The following is a 10,380-nucleotide window of genomic DNA, read 5'->3' as shown; positions in this document are numbered from 1 at the left end:
TGTTGATTATGTATTGTTGTATATAATATTTAATAGTTAATACACAATGTATTTATGTGTATGTAAATGTTTAAATGGTGAGTTTCTTAGTACATTTAGGTTTTGATATGTATTAACTAGAATCTGAAGTTTGTTAATAATCAATAAATATTAAACTGTATTAACTATTTAAATTATTTTATATCACTATTTTTTATGAATTTATTGATTTACTTTTAGTCATTGATAACAACTATTTAAACGTGACTTAGTTGTATTTGTTTAGGTCTATAAAAAATCTAATTTGTTTTGTATTAGTAAAGGAATGATGTGTTCATTTATATTACACATATTAACACTAGTAATTTGAGTCCATACAATTTAGTACGTTTAACTGTAATCTATTAATTGAATCCTAACCGACTTTCCCTTTGAGGATCCTTTTTACAATAAAGAAGTCTGCTCGGTCCTATAAAAAAAACTATTTAAAGCATTTATTTTTTTAACATTTAATTTGTGTTGCTTTTTTGTTATTAGGTTAAGAATATTGTAGGTTAAGATTACTGGTCAGCTTGAGTAATGTAAGTAAGTAATTTTAGAATTGTCTTTTTCCATCGAATAATTGTTCATAAAACTATGAGTACTCTGCAGCACTGATTTCTTGCTTTGTGATGGCCCATTGTTTTAGTATATTCTTACGTGTTCAATTTGTTACTTGTTAATTCTTAATTCTTTGGAATACAATATTATTATTACTACAACTATAGCCTAGTAATCACCATAGAATAGTATGTGTTCTCTGTTATGAAAGATTGAAATCTATATTCAATAAAATACAGATTCTGCAAATATATAAATTACACGAGTTTTTATTGGAAAGAGTTTCTAATAATCAATTTATTTTTTCGTTTAAATTGTTATTAGTCTTAATTGCTATATTAGTTTTCATTAAAAATGTCTATAACAAGATCACTTTTTATTCCTTGAATTGTTCTTAGTAACGAGTAAAAATAATCTGGTGTTAGGTTAGGTTCAGTGAGTGGTATAATTCCAACGAATATATAATTATGTAAACGCATAGAAAACTTGGTTTCAAAAAGATTTGCACTCCTAAATTACGAAGGAATTTGACCAACAAGTTTCTTATAAGCTTCTGATATTGATAGTAATAGTACAACAATGCCTTATATAACCATGATAAATCTTTGGATGAAACAGTGATTGAGGTAATAAAAACCAACTTATCAAGCATTCGCTCACTCAGACTTTCTCGAAAAGTGCCTGCACGATCAAGGTCAAAATGTGAACGAGGCCTTCAATTCAGTGTTGTCGTGTAGATTAAAAACATAAAATTTGTTGGAATGAACATCCTAAAGTCTGAAACTTTGATTCTATAATTACTTTGAATGAAGGGAAAATAAAACTTCTGCAACATGATGGGTAGAAGCCAGGACCTAACTGCGTCAAGCTTTTGGGGGATATCGATATTGTGAGAGTGTGGAAAGCAGAAAGATTCATTCGAGAAGATGTAAGGAGGAGAAGACAACATTTAAGGACATTTGAGAAGCGAAAAATGGACGTGAAGAAGTAAGAAGAACCACAAACTAAAGCAGGAATGTTTTTATTTATAAGTAAAAGAAGTGTTTGCGCTTTCTGCTCTTATTTATGTTTTTTCCCTAAAGTAGGCTATTTGTAAATAAAATTAGTCGTTTTTCAGTAAGTTTTACGTATTGACTTGGAATTTTAATACTTATTTAAAGCCATAATGGCAACCCCTACAACTGAAGCAGAATTTGTTGTAAAAATGATTTATTACTACAAGTTTGAAAACATATTTTTGCTTCCAACACAACAACACAGCAGAACACAAAAACATAAAAGATATATTTCTTTTATTTGAGAAGATTAATTTTTGAAAGTAATAAGAGCTGTTAATACGATTATATTTTAATAGTTCTAATAGTTGAAAGAGAGTACCTTGATTGATTCCTGAAAAAACATAATATTAGTGAACGTAAATTAACAAGGCGGGTGTTGGGGAGTCCGTCTCCCCAAGTTATATTTGATTAAAAACGTTTCCTTAAGTCATAAATTAATAACAAGATGTGAAACTCTGATAATATAACTCACTTACTTTGATTTTATTTCCATAAGTTTTTATTTGCTCTTAATTGCCTACATTTTTATATTTAAATCGCTGTAATAAAATTGCTCGTGGAGGGATAAAAACTTATCTACTTTTTCGGAGAAGATATCCTAAAAGCCTCTGAATTTCTGTATTAAGTGTTTACAAAACATGAAACTGATTGCACCATCATAAAATTCTCATGTGTAAGGCATTCTTTAAAAATATCAATGGGTAAGAAACGCTGATTTATGTACAACTAAGAAATAGACACGTTGTGTAGTACAGTCGCACAAATCAATATCTTGTGTCATAGTGTATAACTTTCAAAGTCAGCAATACAAAATCACGAGATAAAATTAACAATATAACTAATATGTAGGTCTGTATACACTTTACTAAGATAGATTCAGGTTCAGTTACTGGTTATCATAATATTTTGCTACTTTCAAAGAGTGCAGACCACTCACCAGGCAGATAATCACCATTATAGATACCATCCAAGCCTTGCAAAGCTTATGTGGTTTACGTTCACCTTCATGAGTGTCTAACGCCATACTAGTCCAACCATTATTGGCAACAACTATTTTTCAATAAAGATATTTCTGTGAGATCGATTCTTGATTTTTTCATTTTGCATTTATTGAAAAGTTATGTTTTTTGCCGGTGATTTTAATAAATCTCTTGACATTTTGAATCAATGAATTGCCGATTTTGCTATGCCTCATAATTCTCTGATTTTAAGGGATACAAAAAATATGTTTTATGTATAATTATATGCAAGAAGACATAAATATATAACAGTATCCCTTACTAAAGTTACGAGTTACTGCACTTTCTAAAAGATTCTAGGTTTCAATAGTCAAGCTTGTGGATATTTATATATTTAAATATATGGTGAATATTTCCATATTACTAAAAAGAATAATGCCGAATATTATTAAATTAAAATCAGAACGTCAAAACATGCTCTAACTGTACTTTATATTGCTGGAACCTTAAAATGTGACGGGATTTTTATCTTACTAAAAAATTCTGACCTTCGTTAATTTTATACAGATACATATACATATATAATTTGAATTTGAATTTATCAACGCATTTTTAAATACTTTTATTAAACAGTAATCTATGGATCATAAAAATAAATATATTACCTTTTATAAAAAATTATAATGTAATAAATTATTTGATTTGATGGCAAACAGTGTCTTTAAAAATAAATGTATATATGATGTATACTTACTGCAAAAAAATGGTTATAGATATATTAATGAGTCCTATAATATTTGTTTTCTCTTAGTGACTTCAAATTTCTATTGCATCATATGGTAAAACGTGTTACAAACGGGCGGGAAGCAAACGTTAATCCCATCAGTTTGCGTAAACGTAAACACAGGCGAGATAACAGTAGAACAAAGTTGTGCTGATGTTATAATAACCTCAATTTAAGGTTAAATAATATATCTCATGTTTGTTTATCTCAGTATCCTTATCTGTGGTGATCTGATATGCAAGAATAAGTAAGAATTTCCATATAATATGTAACAGTTTTTGACATTTTAACAGAGGGAAAAGTTTGTCTTGAAGCAAAAATAAGCCTTAAAACATTATTAAATTGTTATTATAAACCAAGACTATCTACTTTCCAACACGTTTGTTGTTATAGCAAACATCTGTTTACAAAAAAAAGAGAACTAAATTTTGGTTTTAACAGGAAAATATCTTTTGCTCCTCATGTGATATTAAAAATTACAACTTTACAGCAAGTAATTTCCGATCGTTAGAGAAAGTAACAACTCACATTTTTCGAGAAACATTTGGAACACATGAAATTAAATTTGTATGTGAAACGTTTTTTGTGGAAGTGCTATACATAGTAATTTAGTAGTAAGTCTCTTGTAGTTTAGTGTTTGGATAGGAGGTGGAAAAACCCAATAATGGGTAAAATGTAGACGGGACTAACTGTAGCCAATTAGAGTTATTAGACAAATACATTTTGATACTAACTCACCCTTCTTGACGGGTTCATATAATTTTCTCTCGTGTGTTTTAGTGTGACAAGGATAAATGTGTAGTGTCTGCAGCAAGATAGCGACTATATAAAGTAGTAGTGTATGACTTAGTATATGAGTTCCTGAAACTCACACTATTGTTGTGAATATGTTATGAGAACGGATGCCCTCATCACATCCCCGTTGGCCTCCTAAACCGTTGAAACTAGTGCAGTGGGACTGGGTGACCTGCTAAACCGTTGAAACTAGTGCAGTGGGACTGAGTGGCCTGCTAAACCGTTGAAACTAGTGCAGTGGGACTGGGTGGCCTGCTAAACCGTTGAAACTAGTGCAGTAGGACTGGGTGACCTGCTAAACCGTAGAAACTAGTGCAGTGGGACTGGGTGGCCTGCTAAACCGTTGAAACTAGTGCAGTGGGACTAGGTGACCTGCTAAACCGTAGAAACTAGTGCAGTGGGACTGGGTGACCTGCTAAACCGTTGAAACTAGTGCAGTGGGACTGGGTGGCCTGCTAAACCGTTGAAACTAGTGCAGTGGGACTGGGTGACCTGCTAAACCGTTGAAACTAGTGCAGTGGGACTAGGTGACCTGCTAAACCGTAGAAACTAGTGCAGTGGGACTGGGTGACCTGCTAAACCGTTGAAACTAGTGCAGTGGGACTGGGTGGCCTGCTAAACCGTTGAAACTAGTGCAGTGGGACTGGGTGACCTGCTAAACCGTTGAAACTAGTGCAGTGGGACTGGGTGACCTGCTAAACCGTTGAAACTAGTGCAGTGGGACTGGGTGACCTGCTAAACCGTTGAAACTAGTGCAGTGGGACTGGGTGACCTGCTAAACCGTTGAAACTAGTGCAGTGGGACTAGGTGACCTGCTAAACCGTAGAAACTAGTGCAGTGGGACTGGGTGACCTGCTAAACCGTTGAAACTAGTGCAGTGGGACTGGGTGGCCTGCTAAACCGTTGAAACTAGTGCAGTGGGACTGGGTGGCCTGCTAAACCGTTGAAACTAGTGCAGTGGGACTGGGTGACCTGCTAAACCGTTGAAACTAGTGCAGTGGGACTGGGTGGCCTGCTAAACCGTTGAAACTAGTGCAGTGGGACTGGGTGGCCTGCTAAACCGTTGAAACTAGTGCAGTGGGACTGGGTGGCCTACTAAACCGTTGAAACTAGTGCAGTGGGACTGGGTGGCCTGCTAAGAAGGCGATTGTGCTATTTAATGTCTGTTACTGATGTCAAATTACTGTAGTAATGTATGAATTTGTATAGGTGTTCCTGAACATACATTTATGTGAGTTTTGTATGAGAAAGTATATGCTCATCACATCCCTGTTGACCCCCTAAACTTTCAAAACTGGCGCAATGAGACTGGATGATTACTAATAACATTTAAGGTTAAGCTAAAATCTTTAAAACTTTGTATGAACCAATTAATACAGTAAATTAACTTTATCATATGTGCTGATAAATGTATTTATTTGACCTTTACTATGTACTCTGTTAATTTGTTATTCAATGTTCTTTCCACCATGATTACTAGCAATGTAATCAAAGTCACTTTTGGGGAACAGTAATCAAGACTCCTAATGACCAATTTGTACAATTTTCGACAGTGATATATTGGTATGGTGGGGATGATGAACTCGGTTAATACTTGGCAAAGATTGCATTTTGTACATCTGCAACTGAAGGGTGTGGATTTACTATGTACTCAGCTAATAAGTAAAATAAAAAAAATGTAAAACATTCTCAGTAAAAAGAGATAAAATTAAAAGTATAAATGTCGTATGTGAAGGTTTTAGCAGAGAAAATGAGAACAGTTGGTAGAGAAACTATTTAGAACACCCTTAAGTGAAACCTCATCAACACCATACAGTATAAGACAAAAAAAAAAAAAAAAAAAAAAAAAAAAAAAACGTTATAACATAATAGAAATCTAAAAATATTTAAAATGTTTGAATCATTTTAAGAAAACCTTTAAATTAATATTTTAAGAAAAGTAAAAAAGTTCTTTTTGAAAGTGAAAAAATGCATAGTGAAGAGAACGTTTTAAAATTAAAAGACTTCTTATGTGGACATGATGGGTAAATGTAAAGTGTAAAGCACATGATATCTTATCACCAAGTTGAGGTGCTGTGCAAGCTCAGTCTGCACTATGCCAGATCATCATCCCGAGACAGAGAGATGCCGGCGTACAGCCAAGGTTAGACAGTTCGTGGCGGCATTTTTAGGTAAAATTTATTTTTGATGTAAAGCTTTAGTTGTAATAAAAGGTTAATTAAGTTTGATATATATTTTGACAAAAGTTCTATAAAGATTAAATGTATATATACAGGGTGATTCATGAAGTTCTCCCCCCACTTCTACAGCACATTGTACCAGTAAAAATAATGAAAAAATGTTATATAAACATAGGTCCGAAAACGCTTCGTTAGCGAGTTACAGCTAGCGAAAGATTTCGCCTGAATTCCTGGGTAAAGAGTAAAATAAAGCCATACTGAACTTTTTGAAAGGTTAATTAAGTAAGAAATATCGTGGATTCTTATGTATTTTTACCTGATAAAGCTAATAAAATAGGTTTCAGAACTGTACCTGTAGTAGTTTTTGAGGGATTCAGGGTTAAATGCAAAAAATTGGGGCACGAAACAATGTTTTTTTAAGTTTGATGTGCAATAACTTTGTTAAATTGGTAATAAATACATACAATCAACAGAAATTAATTGTAGAGAATTTAATTCTGAGAAAATTGATATAATCAAAGTCTAAAATAAAACAGAAATAAGTACAAAAAAATCGATTTTATTCAGTATAATACATTACTAGTTTTAAGCAAAATTAATCAGGTTGGACCAACCGTACGCACCTTTTTATAATAGATGTTCAAAAATGAGGCCATCATTATCAATACATTTTGCAGCACGTTTGTGTATTGCTTTTGTTGAGTTTCTTAATTTTTCAGGACTTCCCTGTATCTGCACAGCCGAATCCATAATACGGGCAATTAATTCATCACGAGAATTCACTTTTGTCTTGTATACAATGTCTTTCATCCATCCCCAGATGCAATAATCCAATGGAGATAGATCTGGTGATCTTGGTGGCCAAGGGTGAGGCCCTCCACGACCAATCCAGTGTCCAGGAAATTGATGATTTAAGTAAGCAGAAACGGCACGTGAAAAGTGGGGAGGTGCTCCGTCATGCTGGAAGTACAAATTTTGTCTGAGATGTAAAGGAACATTCTCTAACAGCTGCGGCAACTCTTCTTGAAGGAAATGCAAATATAACTCAGCATTTAGGCGTCCAGGTAATATGAAAGGTCCAATCAGCCGATTGTGCAAAAGGCCACACCAGACATTGACGCTAAATCGGTGTTGAAAGTTCTGTTCCACTACCTCATGTGGATTTTCTTCTGCCCATGAGTGTTCATTGTGCAAGTTATTGACACCATCCCGAGTGAATTGTGCCTCATCCGTAAACAAAATACGCTTGTAGAGTTGATTATTAATATTCAAAAAGTTGCAAAACTCCAAGCGAAGCGGACCATCCCCTAGCTGTAGATGTTGAACCTTTTGTTTATGAAACGGATAAAATTTGTTTCGATTAAGTGACCTCCACACCGTTGACTGCGAAACTCCTATACGCCTAGAAATACGTCGTGTACGTACACCTGGACTGCGATGAACAGCATTAATAACAATATCATCATCAATTTGGACAGCTCGTTCATAATTGATTCTAGTACGTACTTGGTAGTGATCCTGTTTCCCGAAGAGTACGAAAAGTTCCTGAAATTTTTTTGGTATCTGGAATCCTCCTATTAGGGTAACGTAGTTCATGTTCTTCTACAGCAGCTCTAGCATTACCATTACAGTAACCCAAAATAAAAACCATATCAGCGTATTCCTCTGATATAAATAAGTAAGGCATTTTTTCGCTGAATAAACAGTCGAATTATAACTCACAGAAAAATTGCATTTAATAACACGATTCACAGAACCCGATCTCCTTCTGTAGCTTGCAAAACACCACTAATACACAGTTCTAACGTAACAGTACAGAATACCATTGTTGATCAGCTGTTATTCGTGCGTTACCAACTTAGAAATTAATAAAACAAAAAACTGCATTTCGATGATTAGTAAACAATAATGGGAAAATGTTTGCTTCATTTATTTTCGAACATTTGATGTAAATTTTTATTAAAAAAAATACAACGTAATAAAACATGATATTTTTATTTACAAACAAATTTATTTAACAGTTAATCTTGTTTTCTCAATTTATCTCATCATTAAGGAACAAACATTTTGTTTTTGTTTTATTTAAATTAAATACCATACGGTATTTCTTTACAGCTAGTAATGTATTATACTGAATAAAATCGATTTTTTGGTACTTATTTCTGTTTTATTTTAGACTCTGATTATATATCAATTTTTTCAGAATTAAATTCGCTACAATTAATGTTTGTTGATTTTATGTATTTATTACCAATTTAACAAAGTTATTGTACATCAAACTTAAAAAAAAACATTGTTTCGTGCCCCAATTTTTTGCATTTAACCCTGAATCCCTCAAAAACTACTACAGGTACAGTTCTGAAACCTATTTTATTAGCTTTATCAGGTAAAAATACATAAGATTCCACGATATTTCTTACTTAATTAACCTTTCCAAAAGTTCAGTATGGCTTTATTTTACTCTTTACCCAGGAATTCAGGCGAAATCTTTCGCTAGCTGTAACTCGCTAACGAAGCGTTTTCGGACCTATGTTTATATAACATTTTTTCATTATTTTTACTAGTACAATGTGCTGTAGAAGTGGGGGGAGAACTTCATGAATCACCCTGTATAGTTTTAATTTTACAACAATTTAATTATAAAACTTTGCTAAACTGTAGGAGGCTAGCTAATTGTGAGGAAAATATGACCAAACAGTGCGTGTTGTTTAGTAAAGTTGAAGAGACTAGAGTGTTAGTTAACTCAATTTAGAAATTATCAGTGAACCAATTAAGTTAATCCCCTGTTGAAGTCAGAGTACTTTAGATTCCAATATTCAAAAACTAAATTAGTCAAAAAACCCAACCAAATTATAAACCTCCAAGATACCTCAGGCCATAATATCCAGGACAGGATTGAATTGGGTCCAGAATCAAAACATTCACCTGTAAATTATTGCACATACTGCACAAGTGTTGGTCCAATTCGTACCCCAACCCTAGTAGGCATTTATACTTTTTTTTTTCTTAATATTAATCATATTATTGTTCCCTGCGTAATATTAAGAACTTAGTTTTAATATTTAATTTAATTTATACATATCCAATTACATAAATAATATTGCATAGTTATTAAATATTAATTTGGTATTTTAGTGTTTTAAGAATACAAATTATGGTTTTTATTATTCTATTTTTCAAGTTAAGTTGTAAGAGAGGAACAATGGCCCTCTAACCTCATCTGGATAAATCAAGAATTCATGCATTCATACTTACGAGAGTCCGTTACATTTCAGTCAAAAGTGTATTACAATTTATTAGCTTAGGATCCAATTATACATCGAGAGATTCCATACGGGCCCTGAGAAGCGCAACAGGGGAGTGGTGTCGTACGGAGTGGGAGAAGCCGTCAAAAGAGGGGAGGGGCCGTCTGCCGCCGCGCCGTCGCGCCACAAAGCTTGCCACTGTCACTATTGTCAGTGAGCTGGATCTGCGTGCTGCGTACGATTATTTAAACACATGTTAGACAAATTTAACATTGGCAGTATAGTTAACATACTTCCAATAGTAACAATTAAAATATTTCTATCTGAATTTAAACGTTAATGTATACAATTGAAACTTAGGATTTAAGAACAATAATTTTGTTTACTTACTGAATGCTGTAAACTGGTTACTGTGGTAGAGCTTCGATCCCACTTAGATTAAAGTCACCATTATCATCATCACTGCCACTCTCACTCATGCTGCTGTCACTGTCACTATCATCTTGCAAGTTAATGACGATATGTTCTGTCATTTCGTCAATTTGAGGCTCTAACCTAATGTAGTCTTCCTCTACTTTTTTGACGTGGTTTACACGAGATAACCATTCTTCAGTAGTTATTTCCTCAAATGTTGTTTCCACAAGCTGCTTTATTATTTCCATTGAAAAAGACACATTACGTTTAGCCACCCTCTGTTTCATGACACTCCATATCATTTCTATAGGATTAAGTTCGGGATGGTAGGGAGGCAAGCGCAGAGTTGAATGACCGTGTTCAGCC

This window comes from Homalodisca vitripennis, chromosome 3, assembly GCF_021130785.1.
Source record: "Homalodisca vitripennis isolate AUS2020 chromosome 3, UT_GWSS_2.1, whole genome shotgun sequence".
Lineage (NCBI taxonomy): Eukaryota > Metazoa > Arthropoda > Insecta > Hemiptera > Cicadellidae > Homalodisca > Homalodisca vitripennis.
Note: the sequence above shows the minus strand (reverse complement) of the source record.